We start from the raw sequence: 21,517 nt of genomic DNA on the forward strand, positions 1-21,517 counted from the left end.
CAATGTGCTGTTGGATTCTGTTTGCTAGTATTTTGTTTAGGATTTTTGCATCTGTGTTCATCAGTAACATTGGCCTGTAGATTTCTTTCTTTGTGACATCGTGTCTGGTTGTGGAATCAGGGTGATAGTGGCCTCGTAGAATGAGTTTGGGAGTGTTACTCCCTCTGCTATATTTTGGAAGAGCTGAGAAGGATACGTGTTAGCTCTTCTCTACATGTTTGATAGAATTTGCTTGTGAAGCCATCAGGTCCTGGGCTTTTGTTTGTTGGAAGATTGTTTATCAGAGTCTCAATTTCAGTGCTTGTGATTGTTCTGTTTATATTTTCCATTTCTTCCTGGCTCAGTCTCAGAAGGTTGTGCTTTTCTAAGAATTTGTCTATTTCTTCCAGGTTGTCCATTTTATTGGCATATAGTTGCTTGCAGTAATCTCTTATGGTCCTTCGTATTTTTGCAGTGTCACTTGTTACTTCTCCTTTTTCATTTCTAATTCTATTGATTTGAATCTTCTCCTGTTTCTTTCTTGATGAGTCTGGCTAATGGTTTATCAATCTTGTTTATCTTCTCAAAGAACCAGCTTTTAGTTTTATTGATCTTTGCTATTGTTTTCTTCATTTCCTTTTCATTTATTTCTTATCTGATCTTTATGATTTCTTTCCTTCTGCTAACTTTGGGGTCGTTTCATTCTTCTTTCTCTAATTGATTTAGGTGTAAAGTTAGGTTGTTTATTTGAGATGTTTCTTCTTTATTGAGGTAAAATTTTATTGCCATAAACTTCCCTCTTAGAACTGCTTTTGCTGCATCCCATAGGTTTTGGGTCATCGTGTTTTCATTGTCATTTGTTTCTAGGCATTTTTTTGATTTTGCTATGATTTCTTCAGTGATCTCTTGTTTATTAAGTAGTGTATTTTTTAGCCTTCATGTGTTTGTATTTTTTACAGATTTTTTCCTTTAATTGGTATCTAGTCTCATAGCATTGTGGTCAGAAAAGATGCTTGATACGTTTTCAATTTTCCTAAATTTACCAAGGCTTGATTTGTGACCCAAGATATGATCTATCCTGGAGAACGTTCCATGAGCACTTGAGAAGAAAGTGTATTCTGATGTTTTTGGATGGAATGTCCTATACATATCAATTAAGTCCATCTTGTTTAATGTAACATTTAAAGCTTGTGTCTTCTTATTTATTTTCATTTTGGATGATCTGTCCATTGTGGAAAGTGGGGTGTTAAAGTCCCCTACTATGATTGTGTTACTGTCGATTTCCTCTTTTATGACTGTTACCATTTACCTTATGTATTGAGGTGCTCCTATGTTGGGTGCATAAATATTTACAATTGTTATATCTTCTTCTTGGTTTGATCCCTTGATCATTAGGTAGTGTCCTTCTTTGTCTCTTGCAATAGTCTTTATTTTAAAGTCTATTTTGTGTGATATGAGAATTGCTACTCCAGCTTTATTTTGATTTGCATTTGCATGGAGTATCTTTTTCCATCCCCACACTTTCTTTTTTTTTTTTTCATCCCCACACTTTCAATCTGTATGTGTCCCTCGGTCTGAAGTGGGTCTCTTGTAGATGGCATATATACACGTCTTGTTGTTGTATCCATTCAGCCAGGCTATGTCTTTTGGTTGGAACATTTAATCCATTTACATTTAAGGAAATTATCAATATGTATGTTCCTATTACCATTTTCTTAATTGTTTTGCATTTGTTCTTGTAGGTCTTTTCTTTTTCTTGTCTTTCCTGCCTAGAGAAGTTCCTTTAGCATTTGTTGTAAAGCTGGTTTGGTGGTGCTGAATTCTCTTAGCTTTTGCTTATCTGTAAAGGTTTTAATTTCTCCATCGAATCTGAATGAGATCCTTTCTGGGTAGAGTAAGCTTCTTTTTAGTTTTTCCCTTTCATCACTTTAAATATGTCCTGCTGCTCCCTTCTGGCTTGCAGAGTTTCTGCTGAAAGATCAGCTGTTAACTTTATGGGGATTCCCTTGTATGCTGTTTGTTGCTTTTTGCTTGCTGCTTTTAATATTTTTTCTTTGTATTTAATTTTGGATGGCTGGATGAATATGTTTCTTGGCATGTTTCTCCTTGGATTTATCCTGTATGGGACTCTTTGCACTTCCTGGACTTGATTGACGATTTCCTTTCCCATATTACGGAAGTTTTCAACCATAATCTCTTCAGATATTTTCTCTGTCCCTTTCCTTTTGTCTTCATCTTCTGGGACCACTATAATTCGAATGTTGGTGGGTTTAGTGTTGTCCCAGAGGTCTCTGAGACCTCAATTCTTTTCATTATTTTTTCTTTATTCTGCTCTGCATTAGTTATTTCCACTATTTTATCTTTCAGGTCACTTATCTGTTCTTTTGCTTCAGTTATTGTGCTACTGATTCTCTCTAGAAAATTTTAAATTTCTTTTATTGGGTTGTTCATCATTGTTTGTTTGTTCTTTAATTCTTCTTGGTCCTTGTTAATGTTTCTTGTATTTTCTCCATTCTATTTCCAAGATTTTGAATCATCTTTCTATCATTACTCTGAATTCTTTTTTCAGGTAGACTGCCTATTTTATCTTCATTTGTTTGGTCTGGTGGGTTTTTACCTTGCTTCTTCATCTGCTGTGTGTTTCTCTGTCTTCTCATTTTGATTAACTTACTGTGTTTGGGTTCCTTTTCACAGGCTGCAGGTTCATAGTTCCCGTTGTTTTTGGTGTCTACCCCTAGTGGGTAAGGTTGGTTCAGTGGGTTGTGTAGGCTTCCTGGTGGAGGGGACTCGTGCCTGTGTTCTGGTGGATGAGGCTTGCTCTTGTCTTTCTGGTGGGCAGAACCACGTCCGGTGGTGTGTTATGGGGTGTCTGTGACCTTATTATGATTTTAGGCAGCCTCTCTGCTAATGGGTGGGTTTGTGTTCCTGTCTTGCTAGTTGTTTGGCATAGGGTGTCCCACACTGGAGATTGCTGGTCGTTGAGTGGAGCTGGGTCTTAGCCCTGAGATGGAAATCTGTGGGAGAGCTTTCGCTGTTTGTTATTAAGTGGGGCCCAGAGGTCTCTGGTGGACCAATGTCCTAAACTTGGCTCTCCAACCTCAGAGGCTTAGGTCTGACACCCAGCTGGAACACCAAGACCCTGTGAGCCACATGGCTCAGAAGAAAAGGGAGAAAAAAGAAAGAAAGAAAAAATTAAAAAGAAATAATAAAGTTATTAAAATAAAACAATTATTAAAAATAAATTTAGAAAAGAAAGAAAGAAAGAAGAGAGTAACCAAACCAACAAACAAATCCACCAATGATAACAACTGTTAAAAACTATACAAAAAAAAAAAAAAAAAAAAGGACAGAATATACCCTAGCTAGGACAAATGGCAAAAGCAAAGCTATACAGACAAAATCATACAAAGAAGCATACACATACACACTCACAAAAAGGGAATAAGAAAAAATATATATACATAAAAAAGGAAGAGAGCAATCAAATCAATAAACAAATCTACCAGTGATGATAAGCTCTAAATGCTAAATTAAGATAAACATAAAACCAGAAACAAATTAGATGCAGAAAGCAAACTCCAAGGCTACAGTTGCTACCAAAGTCCACTGCCTCAATTTTGGGATGATTCGTTGTCGATTCAGGTGTTCCAGAGATGTAGGTTTACATCAAGCTGATTATGGAGGTTTAAGCCACTGCTTCTGAGGCTGCTGGGAGAAATTTCCCTTTCTCGTCTTTGTTCGCACAGCTCCTGGGGCTCAGCTTTGGATTTGGCCCTGCCTCTGCAGGTAGGTCGCCTGAGGGTGTCTGTTCCCCCCCAGTACAGGGTTAACGGAGCAGCTGATTATGGGACTCTGGCTCACTCAGGCCGGGGGGGGAGGGAGGGGTACGGAATAAGGGACAAACCTGCAGTAGCAGAGGCCTGCGTGATGTTGCAATAGCCTGAGGCGTACCGTCTGTTCTCCAAGCGAAGTTGTATCCTGATCATGGGACCCTGGCAGTGGCGGGCTGCACAGGCTCCCGGGAGGGGAGGTGTGGAGAGTGACCTGTGCTTGCACACAGGCTTCTTGGTGGCTGCAGCAGCAGCTTTAGCATTTCATGCCCCACTCTGGTGTCCTTGCTGATAGCTGTGGCTCACGCCCGTCTCTGGAGCTCGTTTAGGCGGTGCTCTGAATCCCCTCTCCTCGCACACCCTGAAACAACGGTCTCGCCTCTTAGGCAGGTCCAGTCTCTTTCCCGGACTCCCTCCCAGCTAGCTGTGACGCACTAGTTCCCTTCAGGCTGTGTTCACGCAGCCAACCCCAGTCCTCTCCCTGCTTCCGACCGAAGCCCGAGCCTTAGCTCCCAGGCCCCGCCCGCCCCTTTGGCTGAGCAGACAAGCCTCTCGGGCTGCTGAGCGCTGGTCGGCACTGATTCTCTGTGCGGGAATCTCTCCGCTTTGCCCTCTGTGCACCTGTTGCTGAGCTCTCCACCGTGGCTCCGAAGCTTCCCCCCCGCCACTCCCCCATCGCCACCAGTGAAAGGGCTTCCTAGTGTGTGGAAACCTTTCCTCCTTCACAGCTCCCTCCCACTGGTGCAGGTCCCGTCCCTATTCTTTTGTCTCTGTTTTTTCTTTTGCTCTACCCAGGTACATGGGGAGTTTCTTGCCTTTTGGGAAGTCTGAGGTCCTCTGCCAGCGTTCAGTAGGTGTTATATAGGGGTTGTTCCACGTGTAGATGTATTTCTGATGTATTTATTTGTGGGGAGGAAGTTGATCTCCACGCCTTACTCCTCTGCCATCTTGAAGGTCCCCTTCTGTCTTTCATGTTTTTTTTTTTCTTCTTTTTTTTTTTTAACATCTTTATTGGAGTATGATTGCTTTACAATGGTGTGTTAGTTTCTGCTTTATAACAAAGTGAATCAGTTATACATATACATATGTTCCCATATCTCTTCCCTCTTGCGTCTCCCTCCCTCCCACCCTCCCTATCCCACCCCTCTACGTGGTCAAAATGCACCGAGCTGATCTCCCTGTGCTATGTGGCTTCTTCCCACTAGCTATCTATTTTAATTTTGGTGGTGTATACATGTCCATGCCACTCTCTCACTTTGTCACAGCTTACCGTTCCCCCTCCCTATATCCTCAAGTCCATTCTCTAGTAGTTCTGGGTCTTTATTCCTGTCTTACACCTAGGTTCTTCATGACATTTTTTTCCTTAAATTCCATATATATGTGTTAGCATACGGTATTGGTCTTTCTCTTTCTGACTTACTTCACTCTGTATGACAGACTCTAGGTCAATCCACCTCATTACAAATAGCTCAATTTCGTTTCTTTTTATGGCTGAGTAATATTCCATTGTATATATGTGCCACATCTTCTTTATCTATTCATCCCATGATGGACACTTAGATTGTTTCCATCTCCTGGCCATTGTAAGAGCTGCCATGAAATTTTGCTACATGACTCTTTTTGGATTATGGTTTTCTCAGGGTATATGCCCATTAGTGGGATTGCTGGGTCATATGGTAGTTCTATTTGTAGTTTTTTAAGGAACCTCCATACTGTTCTCCATAGTGGCTGTAACAATTCACATTCCCACCAGCAGTGCAAGAGTGTTCCCTTTTCTCCACACCCTCTCCAGCATTTATTGTTTCTAGATTTTTTGATGATGGCCATTCTGACTGGTGTGAGATGATATCTCATTGTACATTTGATTTGCATTTCTCTAATGATTAATGATGTTGAGCATTCTTTCATGTGTTTGTTGGCAGTCTGTATATCTTCTTTGGAGAAATGTCTATTCAGGTCTTCTGCCCATTTTTGGATTGGGTTGTTTGTTTTTTTGTTATTGAGCTGCATCAGCTGCTTGTAAATTTTGGAGATTAATCCTTTCTCAGTTGCTTCATTAGCAAATATTTTCTCCCATTCTGAGGGTTGTCTTTTGGTCTCGTTTATGGTTTCCTTTGCTGTGCAAAAGCTTTGAAGTTTCATGAGGTCCCATTTGTTTATTTTTGTTTTTATTTCCATTTCTCTAGGAGGTGGGTCAAAAAGGATCTTGCTGTGATTTATGTCAAAGAGTGTTCTGCCTATGTTTTCTTCTAAGAGTTTGGTAGTTTCTGGCCTTACATTTAGGTCTTTAATCCATTTTGAGCTTATTTTAGGGTATGGTGTTAGGGAGTGATCTAATCTCATACTTTTACATGTACCTGTCCAGTTTTCCCAGCACCACTTATTGAAGAGACTGTCCTTTCTCCACTGTATATTCTTGCCTCCTTTATCAAAGATAAGGTGACCATATGTGCGTGGGTTTATCTCTGGGCTTTCTATCCTGTTCCATTAATCTATATTTCTGTTTTTGTGCCAGTACCATACTGTCTCTGTAGTTTAGTCTGAAGTCAGGAAGCCTGATTCCTCCAGCTCTGTTTTTCGTTCTCAAGATTACTTTGGCTATTCAGGGTCTTTTGTGTTTCCATACATATTGTCCAATTTTTTGTTCTAGTTCTGTGAAAAATGCCAATGGTAGTTTGATAGGGATTGCATTGAATCTGTAGATTGCTTTAGGTAGTAGAGCCATTTTCATAATGTTGATTCTTCCAATCCAAGAACATTCTATATCTCTCCATCTATTTTTGTCATCTTTAATTTCTTTCATCAGTGTCTTATAATTTTCTGCATACAGGTCTTTTGTCTCCTTAGGTAGGTTTATTCCTAGATATTTTATTCTTTTTTTGCAGTGGTAAATGGGAGAGTTTTCTTGATTCCACTTTCAGATTTTTCATCATTAGTGTATAGGAATGCCAGAGATTTCTGTGCATTAATTTTGTATCCTGCTACTTTACCAAATTCATCGATTAGCTCTAGTAGTTTTCTGATAGCATCTTTAGGATTCTCTATGTATAGTATCATGTCATCTGCAAACAGTGACAGCTTTACTTCTTCTTTTCTGATTTGGATTCCTTTTATTTCCTTTTCTTCTCTGATTGCTGTGGCTAAAACTTCCAAAACTATGTTGAGTAACAGTGGTGAGAGTGGGCAACCTTGTCTTTTTCCTGACCTTAGTGGAAATGGTTTCAGTTTTTCACCATTGAGGATGATGTTGGCTGTGGGTTTGATATATATGGCCTTTAATATGTTGTGGAAAGTTCCCTCTATGCCTACTTTCTGCAGGGTTTTTATCATAAATGGGTGTTGAATTTTGTCAAAAGCTTTCTCTGCATCTATTGAGATGATCATATGATTTTTCTCCTTCAATTTGTTAATATGGTGTATCACGTTGATTGACTTGTGTATATGGAAGAATGCTTGCATTCCTGAAATAAACCCCACTTGATCATGGTGTATGATCCTTTTAATGTGCTGTTGGATTCTGTTTGCTAATATTTTGTTGAAGATTTTTGCATCTATGTTCATCAGTGATATTGGCCTGTAGTTTTCTTTCTTTGTGACATCCTTGTCTGGTTTTGGTATCAGGGTGATGGTGGCCTCGTAGAATGAGTTTGGGAGTGTTCCTCCCTCTGCTATATTTTGGATGAGTTTGAGAAGGATAGGTGTTAGCCCTTCTCTAAATGTTTGATAGAATTCGCCTGTGAAGCCATCTGGTCCTGGGCTTTTGTTTGTTGGAAGATTTTTAATCACAGTTTCAATTTCAGTGCTTGTGATTGGTCTGTTCCTATTTTCTATTTCTTCCTGATTCAGTCTTGGCAGGTTGTGCATTTCCAAGAATTTGTCCATTTCTTCCAGGTTGTCCATTTTATTGGCATAGAGTTGCTTGTAGTAATCTCTCATGATCTTTTGTATTTCGGCAGTGTCAGTTTTTACTTCTCCTTTTTCATTTCTAATTCTATTGATTTGAGTTTTCTCCCTTTCTTTCTTGATGAGTCTGGCTAATGGTTTATCAGTTTTGTTTATCTTCTCAAAGAACCAACTTTTAGTTTTATTGATCTTTGCTACTGTTTCCTTCATTTCTTTTCATTTATTTCTGATCTGATCTTTATGATTTCTTTCCTTCTGCTAACTTTGGGGTTGTTTCATTCTTCTTTCTCTAATTGATTTAGGTGTAAAGTTAGGTTGTTTATTTGAGATGTTTCTTCTTTATTGAGGTAAAATTTTATTGCCATAAACTTCCCTCTTAGAACTGCTTTTGCTGCATCCCATAGGTTTTGGGTCGTCGTGTCTCCATTGTCATTTATTTCTAGGTATTTTTTGATTTCCTCTTTGATTTCTTCAGTGATCACTTCATTATTAATTAGTGTATTGTTTAGCCTCCATGTGTTTGTATGTTTTACAGATCTTTTCCGGTAATTGATATCTAGTCTCATAGCGTTGTGGTGGGAAAAGATACTTGATACAATTTCAATTTTCTTAAATTTACCAAGGCTTGATTTGTGGTCCAGGATATGATCTATCCTGGAGAATGTTCCATGAGCACTTGAGATAAATGTGTATTCTGTTGTTTTTGGATGGAATGTCCTATAAATATCAATTAAGTCCATCTTGTTTATCATTTAAACCTTGTGTTTCCTTATTTATTTTCATTTTGGATGATCTGCCCATTGGTGAAAGTGGGGTGTTAAAGTCCCTTACTATGAATGTGTTACTGTCAATTTCCCCTTTTATGGCCGTTAGTATTTGCCTTATGTATTGAGGTGCTCCTATGTTGGGTGTATAAATATTTACAATTGTTATATCTTCTTCTTGGATCGATCCCTTGATCATTAGGTAGTGTCCTTCTTTGTCTCTTCTAATAGTCTTTATTTTAAAGTCTATTTTGTCTGATATGAGAATTGCTACTCCAGCTTTCTTCTGGTTTCTATTTGCATGGATATCTTATTCCATCCCCTCAATTTCAGTCTGTATGTGTCTCTAGGTCTGAAGTGGGTCTCTTTTAGACAGCATATATATGGGGTTTGTTTTTTTATCCATTCAGCCAATCTGTGTCTTTTGGTGGGAGCATTTAATCCATTTACATTTAAGGTAATTATCGATAGGTATGTTACTATTCCCATTTTCTTAATTGTTTTGGGTGTGTTATTATAGGTCTTTTTTTCTCTTGTGTTTCTTGCCTAGAGAAGATCCTTTAGCATTTGTCATAAAGCTGGTTTGGTGGTGCTGAACTCTCTCAGCTTTTGCTTGTCTGTAAAGGTTTTAATTTCTTCATCAAATCTGAATGAGATCCTTGCTGGGTATGGTAATCTTTGTTGTCAGTTTTTCTCCTTCATCACTTTAAATATGTCCTGCCAGTCCCTTCTGGCTTGCAGAGTTTTTGCTGAAAGATCAGCTGTTAACCTTATGTGATTCCCTTGTGTGTTATTTATTGTTTTTCCCTTGCTGCTTTTAATATGTTTTCTTTGTATTCAATTTTTGACAGTTTGATTAATATGTATCTTGGCATGTTTCTCCTTGGATTTATCCTGTATGAGACTCTCTGTGCTTCCTGGGCTTGATTAACTATTTCCTTTCCCATATTAGGGAAGTTTTCAACTATAATCTCTTCAAATATTTTCTCAGTCCCTTTCTTTTTCTCTTGTTCTTCTGGAACTCCTATAATTCGAATGTTGCTGTGTTTAATGTTGTCCCAGAGGTCTCTGAGACTGTCCTCAGTTCTTTTCATTCTTTTTTCTTTATTCTGCTCTGCAGTAGTTATTTGCACTATTTTATCTTCCAGATCACATATCCGTTCTTCTGCCTCTGTTATTCTGCTATTGATCCCTTCTAGAGTATTTTTAATTTCATTTATTGTGTTGTTCATCATTGCTTGTTTCATCTTTAGTTCTTCTAGGTCCTTATTAAATGTTTCTTCAATTTCTCTATTCCATTTCCAAGATTTTGGATCATCTTTACTATCATTATCCTGAATTCTTTTTCAGGTAGACTGCCTGTTTTCTCTTCATTTGTTTGGTCTGGTGGGTTTTTATCTTGCTCCTTCATCTGCTGTGTGTTTTTCTGTCTTCTCATTTTGCTTATCTTACTGTGTTTGGGGTCTCCTTTTGGCAGTCTACAGGTTCGTAGTTCAGGTTGTTTTTGGTGTCTGTCCCCAGTGGCTAAAGTTGGTTTACTGGGTTGTGTAGGCTTCCTGGTGGAGGGGACTAGTGCCTGTGTTCTGGTGGATGAGGCTGGATCTTGTCTTTCTGGTGGGCAGGTCCATGTCTGGTGGGGTGTTTTGGGGTGTCTGTGGACTTATTATGATTTTAGGCAGCCTCTCTGCTAATGGGTGGGCTTGTATTCCTGTCTTGCTAGTTGTTTGGCATAGGATGTCCAGCACTGTAGCTTTCTGGTCGTTGAGTGAAGCTGGGTGCTGGTGTTGAGATGGAGATCTCCGGGAGATTTTCACCATTTGATATTATGTGGAGCTGGGAGGTCTCTTGTGGACCAGTGTCCTGAAGTTGGCTCTCCCACCTTAGAGGCACAGCACTGACTCCTGGCTGTAGCACCAAGAGCCTTTCATCCACATGCCTCAGAATAAAAGGGCGAAAAAGTAGAAGAAAGATAGAAAGAAAGAAAGAAAGAAAGGAAGGAAGAAAGAAGGAAAGAGGATAAAATAAAATAAAATAAAGTAAGATAAAATAAAATAAAGTTATTAAAATAAAAAATAATTACTAAGGGCTTCCCTGGTGGCGCAGTGGTTGAGAGTTCACCTGCCGATGCAGGGGACACATAATCGTGCCCCGTTCCAGGAAGATCCCACATGCCAGGGAGTGGCTGTGCCCGTGAGCCATGGCCGCTGAGCCTTCACGTCCAGAGCCTGTGCTCCGCAACGGAAGAGGCCACAACAGTGAGAGGCCCGCGTACCGGAAAAAAATATATATATATATTATTATTATTATTAAGAAAAAAAATTTTTTAAAGAGAAACAAAACAAAACAAACAAAAAAAGACGGATAGAACCCTAGGACCAATGGTGAAAGCAAAGCTATACAGACAAAATCTCACACAGAAGCATCTACATACACACTCACAAAAAAAGGAAAAGGGGAAAAAATCATAAATCTTGCTCCCAAAGTCTACCTCCTCAATTTGGTAGGATTCGTTGTCTATTCATGTATTCCACAGATGCAGGGTACATCAAGTTGATTGTGGAGCTTTAATCCACTGCTTCTGAGGCTGCTGGGAGAGATTTCCCTTTCTCTTCTTTGTTCTCACAGCTCCCGGGGCTCAGCTTTGGATTTGGCCCCGCCTCTGCATGTAGGTCGCCTGAGGGCGTCTTTTCTTCGCTCAGATAGGACGGGGTTAAAGGAGCAGCTGCTTGGGGGGCTCTGGCTCACTCAGGCCGTGGGTGGGGGTGGGGAGGGAGGGGCACTGCGTGCGGGGCGGGCCTGCGGCGGCAGAGCCCGGCATGACGTTGCACCAGCCTGAGGCGTGCCGTGCATTCTCCCGGGGAAGTTGCGCTTGGATCCCGGGACCCTGGCAGTGGCGGACTGCACAGGCTCCCAGGAGGGAGGTGTGGATAATGACCTGTGCTCGCACACAGGCTTCTTGGTGGCGGCAGCAGCAGCCTTAGCATCTCATGCCCGTCTCTGGGGTCCGCGCTTTTAGCCACCGATCGCGCCCGTCTCTGGAGCTCCCTTAAGCAGCGCTCTTAATCCCCTCTCATGGTGCACCAGGAAACAAAGAGGGAAGAAAAACTCTCTTGCCTCTTCTCTTGCCTCTTTTCCCTGGACTCCCTCCCGGTTACCCGTGGTGCACTAAGCCCTTCAGGCTGTGTTCACGCTGCCAACCCCAGTCCTCTCCCTGCGCTCCGGCCAAAGCCCGAGCCTCAGCTCCCAGCACGCCCCCACCCCGGCGGGTGAGCAGACAAGCCTTTCGGGCTGGTGAGTGCCGGTCGGCACCGATCCTCTGTGCGGGGATCTCTCCTCTTTGCCCTCCACACCCCTGTTGCTGTGTTCTCCTCCGCGGCTCCGAAACTCCCCGTCTCCGACGCCCGCAGTCTCCGCCCGCGAAGGGGCTTCCTAGTGTGTGGAAACCTTTTCTCCTTCACAGCTCCCTCCCACTGGTGCAGGTCCCGTCCCTATTCTTTTGTCTCTGTTTTTTCTTTTGCCCTACCCAGGTACGTGGGGAGTTTCATGCCTTTTGGGAGGTCTGAGGTCTTCTGCCAGCATTCAGTAGGTGTTCTGTAGGAGTTGTTCCACGTGTAGATGTATTTCTGGTGTATTTGTGGGGAGGAAGGTGATCTCCGTGTCTTACTCTCCGCCCTCGTGGTTTTAATTAAGCATTTTATATGTTTCCATTTTTCTCTCATTTCTTATCATAGAAATCATACTTTCCTTTTTTACTTTTTTAAGGATTGCCCTAGAGTTTGGAAGATACATTTACAACTGATCCAAGTTCACTTTCAAATAACACTATACCACTTCACAGGTAACATAAGTACCTTATAATAACAAAATATTCCCTTTTAATAACAAAATATTCCGAAAATATAACAAAATTTCCCTCCCTTCCAAATCTTGTATCATTTCTGTCATTCATCTACATGTATACATAGATATACATAGTTAATGCAAGCACATATAATCAAGTATATTGTTACTATTATTTTGAATAATCTTTTAGATCAATTAAGAATATGAAAAATAAAAGATTTTGTTTTACTTTCAATTATTCATTCACTGGTACTCTTCCTTTCCCTACAAAGATCCAAATTTCTGACCTGTGTTATTTTCTTTCTCTCTGAAGAACTTCTTTCAACATTTTTGCAAGGCAGTTCTAATGGCAACAAATTCCCTCAAATTTAATTTGTCTGAGAAAGTCTTTATTTCTCCTTCACTTTTGAAGGGTAATTTTACATGGTACAGAATTCTAGGTTGTTGGTATTTTTTTTCTCTCAACACTAAATATTTCACTTCATGCTTCTCTTGTTTGCACATTTTCTGAGGAGAAGTTCAGTGTAATTCTGATTTTTGTTCCTCTATAGGTAAGGTGTTTTTTTTTACTCTGACTTCTTTCATGATTTTTTTCTTTATCTTTGATTTTCTGAAGTTTGAATATGAAATGCCTAGGTGTATATTTGTAGATTGGTGTGGGTTTTTGGGTTGGGTTTTGTAGTTTTTGTTTTTTATTTTTGTGTTTTTCATTTATCCCTCTTGTTTTTCTGAGATTTCTGGATCTGTGGTTTGGTGTCTAAAATGAATTTGGTAAAGTCTCAATGATTATTGCTTCAAATATTGCTCTGTTTCTTTCTCTCTTTCTTTTTCTTCTGGTATTCTCATTATGCATATATCTTTTGTAATTGTCCCACAAGCTTTTGATATTCTGTTCATTTTTTTCTGTCTTTTTTCTCTTTGTTTTTCAACTTTGGAAGTTTCTATTGTCATACCCTCAAGTTCAGAGATTCTTTCCTCAGTGATGCCCAGTCTATGAATGAACCCAAAAGGCATTCTTCATTTCTGCTACAATGTTTTTGATCTCTAGCATTCACTCTTTATTCATTCTTAGAATTTACATCTCTCTGCTTATATTATCCATCTGTTCTTGCATATTGTCCACTTTTTCCACTAAAATCCATAGCATCTTAATTACAGTTTTTAAGAAATTATTGGTCTGATAATTTCAACATGCCTGCCATGTCTGACTCCTATTCTGATACTTGTTCAGTGTCTTCAAAATGTGATTTTTGCCTTTACTATACATTGTAATTTTGTTGTTGTTGAAAGCTGATATGAGTGCTGGGTAAAAGTAACTACAATAAATAGGCATTTAGTAATGTAATGGTTAGGAAGAAGGGAAGCATTGTATAGTCCTACGATTATGTCTCAGTCTTTTGGTGAGCCTATGCCCCTGGGCTGTGAACTTCAAATGTTCTTCTTGGTTTTCCTCCCTTAGATGGAATGAGATGGCAGAGAGGGCTGGAGTCAGGTGTTTCCCTTTCTGCAGTTATGTTGGGCTCTGATAAAACTCCAACAGGTTAGGATCTAGTAAAATAGTTTTTCTTGACGGCAAGCCTTGTTAAGAACAGAATGTTCTGGCTTATTTCAAATGGCTCCTTTTCCCCTTCTGATGGAAGTACCCGGGGATTTTTCACTGTGAGGACATTGTAGAAGACCTGGAAGTAAAACTCAAAAACGTGTGCCCCACTCCAGCCCCATTACTCTGTCCCCCTGGAGTTTGTAACTCTCAAAGTTGTCCACACTGAGGCTCCAGCGATTCATCTATTACAGTTCAGGGGTTTTTTTTTTACTGTGACACTGATAACTTGAAGGTTTCTGCTATGGGTTTCTGCTCCTGTCAGTTGTGATTTTCTGCATCTACTTGTCTGTTTCTCCAGTTTTGGTAGCAGCAGTTTGCCCTGTGACTTCATTTCTCTGACAAACCTAAAAATAATTATTTATTCTTCACTTTGTTTAGCTTTTTACTTGTTGGGATGGCATGATGACTCTTAGCATTTTTTAAATTAAAACTGTTTTAATATAATTTAAATAAATACATAGATGTGAACATATGATACCTTAATTTTTATTTTAGTCTTTCTTTTTCTTTTTCCATCTTTGCCTGGTACTCCTCCCGCTCACTTCCCCCACCTACATTAGTGCCTCTCCTTCACCAACCAAGGGAACATGTTAATAACCTAGTATGTATCCTTCCATATTTTTCTCCAAGCTTTTGTAGACCTATATATCTATGTATACACATACATATTCAGGTATTTCACATTGATTAATATGAACAAGATCATATTATACATGTTTTTCACCATGTTACTTTCTTCATAAACTAAACCTCTTGGAAAGTAGTGCAATTCAACTGGCATAGCTTTAAGTTATTCTTTTTAATGTCTGCGTAATAGTCAATAGAGAGGATATTCTTTTAGTTCATTCAGCTGTAACCGTATTGCATTCTCACAATAGAGTTCTCAAAAGAATTCTCAAAAGACTCTGGATGTTATGACCCAGGGTTTGAGAAAGCACTTGAATATACTACATTTGGAATCAGAATATGTGAGTTTAGTCTTCACCTGTTACACTTTCACAATTGGCAATAAAGAAGCCATATAACTTTTAAAGACCTGTATATCTCCATAAGGAAAAAGAAGACAAGAAAAAATTCTGTAAAAATCCATATCTAGCTGCCTCATAAAACGGCCAGATAATAAGAAGCAATTTTTCTTATACAAAAGAAGCTCAATAGGGTAGGAAACAACGCTCTGCTGCTGCTGTTCCTACCATCTGAGTTACTAAGATGGGCAGAATTCTAAGACGGCCCCAAGACCACGCATTCGAGTTTAGATACTCTGGATAATCCGTTTCCCCTGAGGCGGCGGAACTGTGCCTATGGTGGTTTCCACTCCTGTGATTATGTTATATGAAGAAAGTGAAGGTACCAAATCGGTTGATTTTGAGTTAATCCTAGCTGGCCCTCATATAATTCGGTTGCAGCCCTTAAAAAGGGTCAGAGATTTGAAGAGAGAAAGAAGTATTTTCTTCTGCTGACTTTAAAAAAGCAAACAACCATGCTGTGGGAGTACACATGGTTAGCACCCACCGGAGGATGGCCTGTAGGAGCTGGAAGCAAACTCTGGCCAACAGTCAATAAGAGTATGAAGCCCTGAGTCCTATAGCTGCAAGGAACTAAATCCTGCTAACAAACAAGAAAGAGCTCAGAAGAGGACCCCAAGCCACAGGTGAGATCAGAGCCTGGGCTGACTTTATGATTTTAGCCTTGTGAAACCCTGAGGAAAGGACCCATTACGCCATATCTGATGACTGACCTATAGAACTTGATAATAATAAATAGGTATTGTTTTAAAACACTAAGGTTATAGTAATTGGTTATGCAACAACAGAAAACTAATTCAGTGACCTTAGGCAAGACATAAAGTCTATCTTCACCACTATCAAGTAAGATAGTGGGCCCAAAGGACGAGCTTTTGAGTTCTAGAACATTATATGTTTACGATTCTCCTCTCAGTCAACAGAAACAGGGTTTGTTTCAGCAGCACTGGGCAATGACAACACTCCTTGGGAGCACTGAGTGTATTCACAATCTCCAAATTTAAGGTGTCGTTAGAATGATCTGACATATTATTTTAGATATGGCATATTTAAAAGTACTTTGCATATTAACTGAAAAACTTCTAGGCAGATTGACAGAAACATTTATTTTACAGGGTTGAATAAAAGGGTAAGTCACTGAGCAATAGTGAGGGAGAGAAGACTTTCAAAGTAGAGGTCAGTAATTATAATAATCTATTTCTCAATATTGACCATGAGCAACCATGGTTTTAAGATACAACCCAACCCTGGAGACTATTCTCTAATCAAATTGGCATGGAGCTGAATTTGTCTCGACAAGAGTCACATGTACACCATGTGTGAGGATGAAGAACCACCTTACCCGTTTGACAGGATCAGAGCCCTTTGCAGTTTTATCAGCATTTGTGCCTATTGGAGAGTTTATTTTGCAAAACGATAAAATCTTCAGCATGTCTTCTGCCCATCCCTTCAAAAGTGGATGAGAATTTTAAGATTTCTAGTAAAGTACTCACTTGAAATGGTTTTGAATCATTTATCACTCTTTCAAGAAAAAACCAAAAAGTAAATACATAGAATGCCAACCCAAACTGCCTGATTTGGTTTCCTAAGGCTGTAATAATAAATTACTGGGTGGCTTAAGCAACAGGATTTTATACACTCACAGCTCTGGAGGTTAGAAGTCTGATCTCAAGGTTAAAGCCATGCTCCTCAACCTTTGGAGGCTCTAGACGAGAATCCTTCCTTCTCTACCAGCTTCTGGCGGGTCGTCTGCTCCTCTTGGCTTTCCTGGGTTTTTTTGGCTGTTTGTTTTTCTTTTTCTTTTTTGCCACTTTGCTCCAATTTCTGCCTTTTCTTCAAATCACTTTAACCAATATGTACATGTCTCAAATCTCCCTCTGCCTTTCTCTTACCAAAGGCAATTGCCATTAGATTTAAGGCCCACCTGGATAATCCAGGAAGATCTCCTCTGAAGACCTTTAACTTCATTGCATATAAAGAGACTCTTTCATCCAAATCAAGTAACATTCATAGGTTCCACGGATTTGCACCAGGACGTATCTTTTGGGAGCCACCATTCAACCCACTATGTAATAGGGAAGAAACTTTGTATTCTATTACAAGTTAATCACTAAAGGGATGTTGTCTATAAGTATAAATTATACATAATGGTCCATCTCTGGGAACCCTACCTCCAGGTAATGAGCATTAAGCTAAAATAACTTTGTCTGGCTCACAGAAAACATCCTGACCAGGCCCACCTTTGAATGACTGCAGGAAGAATGAAATTAACACATCTCCTCTGGAGGCTGACTGGAACCAGGAAATGACTGACTTTACTCCCTCCCCTTTTAGTATAAGAGAGGCCTGCATTCTTACTCAGGCAAGATGGTTATTTGGGACACAAGTCCACCATCTTCTTGGTCTGCCAGCTTTCCAAATAAAGTCACTGTTCCTTTCCCCACCAACTCCTCTCTCGATTTATTGGCCTGTCTCGGCGTGAGTAGTATGAGCTTGGACTCGGTAACAACTACACTGCCTCTTTTTGCTATTATACGTTTATGGGTTGATTTGTGCCTTTCTCCACATCCCCCCTCCCCAAATTCATATGCTGCAGTCCTAACCCTCAGTACCTCAGAATGTGACCTTATATGGAAATAGGACTATTGCAAATGTCATAAATTCAGATGAGGCCACTAGGGTGAGCCCTAATCTGATATGACTAATGATCAGGGTTATACTTCTTGAAGGTAAGAAAAACCAAAAAAAAAAAATTGCCAGCAAACCACTAGAAGCTAGGTAGGAGGCATGAAACTGATTCTCCCTCACAGCCTTCAGAGGAAGAATCCTGCCAACACTTTGATCTTGGACTTCTGGCCTCCAGAACTGTGAGATAATAAATTTCTGTTTAAGTCACCCAGTCTGTGTACTTTGATAAGGCAGTCCCAGCAAATGAATACACTATCCATACATAAATATTACTTTAAATGGTGAAAATAAAATTATGGTTTTGTAGCCTATAATAATGTTGCATTTTATTTTTCAACACTCCACTGAAAATATGTTTTCTATTTTCTACTTTATAAATAGTGTTGTAATAAACATGAACTTTGTCCATACGACATTTCTCTTTTGTGAATTACTTTCTTTGGATATATTCTAAGAAATAAGAATCCTATATCAAAATATTCAGAACGGCCTTCCCTGGTGGCGCAGTGGTTGAGAGTCCGCCTGCCGATGCGGGGGGCGCGGGTTCATGCGCCGGTCCGGGAGGATCCCACGTGCCGTGGAGCGTCTGGGCCCATGAGCCATGGCCACTGGGCCTGCGCATCCGGAGCCTGTGCTCCGCAATGGGAGGGGCCACAGTGGTGAGAGGCCCGCGTACCACAAAAAAAAACCCCAAAAGATTCAGAACAATAAAAATATTTTTGAGTGACTCAACATTTTAAGCCTTGGAAACTTGTTGCAACAAGAGTTGTAACAATTTACCTTTTCCGCTATGTGATAAGTGATTTCAACACTCATCACATAGCAGTGATTTCAATCTCACCACCATTTGACAGTATCATTTCAGTACACGTTGTTTGGGGAACACATTCAGACTTATTCTTGAGTGGGAGGAGCGATAACGAAGAGTATATTTATGTGGTCCTAACTTTTTCTGTCTCTCTTGCTTTCAGGTAAAATCACCAGAGAAAATTAGCCACCGTAACTTTAGGCTACACTTTGCTTAATACATTCAATTGAAGACAGTCCAATAGAAGAGAATTCAAGATGGGTGTGAATTTTTTTTTAATGCAAAAAATGGCTCGTATTAACTCCAACTTGCATGAATTAAATTTTATTTCTTTGTATGTCGATTGTTGTAATGAGGAGAATGAAGACAACTTATAGGGCAATGTTCCTGTTTTAGCTTTTCTTAACATAGCATGTTTATTTGGGAATTTACCTTCCACCTTGTCCAAGAAATGAGGTTGGGCGTTGGCCGTTTTCAGCACGTCCTGGCTGAAGACTGTGACAGCTCCACTCACGTGCCTCCCTGTCCCTCTACAAGTCTTCCCTGACGACGGTCCAGTTTTCCCGTTTAAAATGTAACAGTGACCAAAGCAAATCCCCCCAAAGCTAAGCTACCAGGCTTATAAACAAAACGTTTTTTTTGTTGTTGTTGTTTGTTTGCCTGTTTTTTGTTTGTTTTTTAATCTGATGAGAAGCTCTGATGAGCAAAGCTGGCCGGCTGCATTCTTGCAGCCGCATCTCTGATCCTTTCTAGTTTCCTATCCACCTACCCACTCCCACCTGACGCAGACAGAGCCTGATTTCTGCCCTCCACACCCTGGACATGAATAAACCGCGCCTCCGGCCCCTCCTGGATTTTTAAAAAGACACTGCCCTGGTCGGTCATTGCCAGGCGCCTCCGCAGTCTGGAGCAGGCACCAGAGCATCCCTCCCACTGGGCGTGCAGTACGGACGAGCTGAGTAAACTCGGATTTTTGGCTGCCTTTTCTGCTAGGGTGGGTGGGGAAAGGTGTGTCCTCCAAGCGTTCACGGTAGAACCTCTGACCCTCTGTCTCCCCCTGCCCCCCAACTCTCTCTCTCTCTCTCTCTCTCTCTCTCTCTCTCTTTCTCTCTCTCTTTCTCTCAAGGTGTAGGAGCTCTCCTTTTCCAGACCAGAGAGGGGCGCCTTTCCTGTTCCCTTACCCCTCACCCACCGATTTTTTTTTTTTAATGGGGGAAAAACTCCAAGCCGCGAGTAATAGCGAGTGGATCTGCTCCGAGCTGAATGAATGGAAGCTGCGGGGCAGGCCTGCGCGGACGGCCACCCTGCCCACGATGCGGTCCCCTCGCGGCCTGTAGGGCCCTCGCCAGCCCCTCGCCCTCCTCCCGCCCCGGGCAGAGGCCGCCGCCAGCTCCGCACCCGACGCCGAGGCCGCGGCGGCCGAGGGGAAGGTCGGAGGGAGGGTGGTTTCCTCCCGCCCCACACCCAGTCTCCGAGCCGGATATATAGAGTGTCACGTTTGGGAGCCGAAAGACAAGAGCAGCTTCCTCGTGGCCGGAGCACTTCCCGGAGCCCCGGGGAAGGCCCGGGATTTAGAGGACCACTAGTTGAGCCCGCCCCGCGCCGGAGGAGCAGGTACTCAGGGTCGCAGCCGGGCCGCGCGAGCGCCCACGACTCCGGCGGCGAGGAGCCGGCCGGGGTGGCCGGGAGGCAGGGCTCGGCGGGGTCTGCAGAGAGGACGAGGCAGCAGCGGGGCCCCGCGGCAGGGTGGGCTCGGGCCCCGGCGGGGTCTGCAGAGAGGGCGAGGCAGCCGCGGGGCCCCGCTGCAGGGTGGGCTCGGGCCCCGGCGGGGAGACGCGCGGTTTCCTCGGCTCTGCCCCGGAGCTGCCCCCGGCCGCCCTCAGCCATCCGGCCGCGGCTTAGGCGCGCTGGGCGCCGGCATCGTCCGCCAAGGTGGGGCACGCGGGGGCGGGAAGGGCGCGCGTGTCGAGAACGGGCAGACTGGGCTAACTTGGGAGCCGCGCCGCGGCCGCGGGCCCGGGGAAACAGAGGCGCCGGCCGGGTCTGGCAGAGGCCTCCTCGGCCCCCGGGGCTGTTCCAGGAGCGAGCAGGGCCACGTGGGGAGCGGTGGCCGCCCTCCCTAAGCCCTGGACTGTCGGGGCGCGCTTTCCGGCCCCTAGTCCCATCCCGGGCCGTGCACGACCGGACCCTCCCACCCGGGCCTCGCCGGGTACCGAGTCCCAGGCTGAAAAGGGCCGGAGCGGCCCCGGGGCGGCCGGGGTGGGGTCTGTCCCCGTCCGAAGTTTTCCACCTCTTACTGAGGGGCCTGGGCGTCTTGGAGGTAGCAGGGGAGCAGGTACCAGATTCCAACTGGTGTAGATGGCTTGAGGGAAGGCTGCTGGCACCCCTGGCGATTACCCACGGGGCAATTCCATTTAGTTAAAAGAATTAATGACCGACTTCATCCTAGAAACTTCCTACTTTTCACCTGGTGGAATGAGTAGAATTATGAAAACTTATTCTTCAAAGGATAAGTTACCAGCTGTGAGCAACCAAGGTTCTCTCTGGACCTGCCAGAGCTTCGGCGGCCGGTTGAATCATGTAGATTGTCCCATTGTGCCATGAACAGGGACAAGAGTGGGGACAGCAGACTGACCAGGAAACTCAAGTGAATCGTGCTTTTCTACTTGTTAGAGGCTGCATCAAGAGAAGTTTGACACTCTGTGCAAGTGGATATTTGAGAATTTCCCTGCTGTTTCAATTACCCATCTCTCTGTATCCCCATTCATATGAGTTGGAGATTTGGCTGAGGAGCATATTTAGTCTAAAAGGGCAAAGAGACTAAATAAAATTTTAAGGCAGCCACTCAGACTGAAGGAGCAGGGCTTTCAGCAAAATCCGCTATTAGGGATGTTTGTGTGTGAGACTTCTAGGAGATGGCGATGGGGTTTTACCAGCCAGACTCAAGAGTTGCAGCATTTCTTCCGTAGTATTTCTCGGGATGCAGGTCTTCAGAGCACTCTTTCCCTGTTTCTGAGGGCATCTTCTGAACCTGCTTTGTTAACAAATTCCTACTTTACTCCTATTTCTAACGTTGG

The 21,517-nt window shown here is 42.2% G+C and overlaps 1 protein-coding gene across 2 annotated transcripts in view; it reads left to right on the top strand.

Annotated features, from left to right (window-relative positions):
* The first annotated feature begins 19,594 nt into the window (after positions 1–19,594).
* FAR2 (fatty acyl-CoA reductase 2) overlaps positions 19,595–21,517 on the top strand; it is a 139,539-nt gene continuing 137,616 nt past the window's right edge. For both annotated transcript variants that reach the window (XM_089920452.1, XM_022577866.2), the window contains exon 1: positions 19,595–20,054. The gene's annotated coding sequence lies outside the window, so the exon portion shown is untranslated. The remainder of the gene's footprint in view (positions 20,055–21,517) is intronic.

Source organism: Delphinapterus leucas, chromosome 11 (assembly GCF_059928025.1).
Source record: "Delphinapterus leucas isolate spDelLeu-1000000601 "Yukka" chromosome 11, BTC_Dleu_Yukka2, whole genome shotgun sequence".
In the NCBI taxonomy this organism is placed as follows: domain Eukaryota; kingdom Metazoa; phylum Chordata; class Mammalia; order Artiodactyla; family Monodontidae; genus Delphinapterus; species Delphinapterus leucas.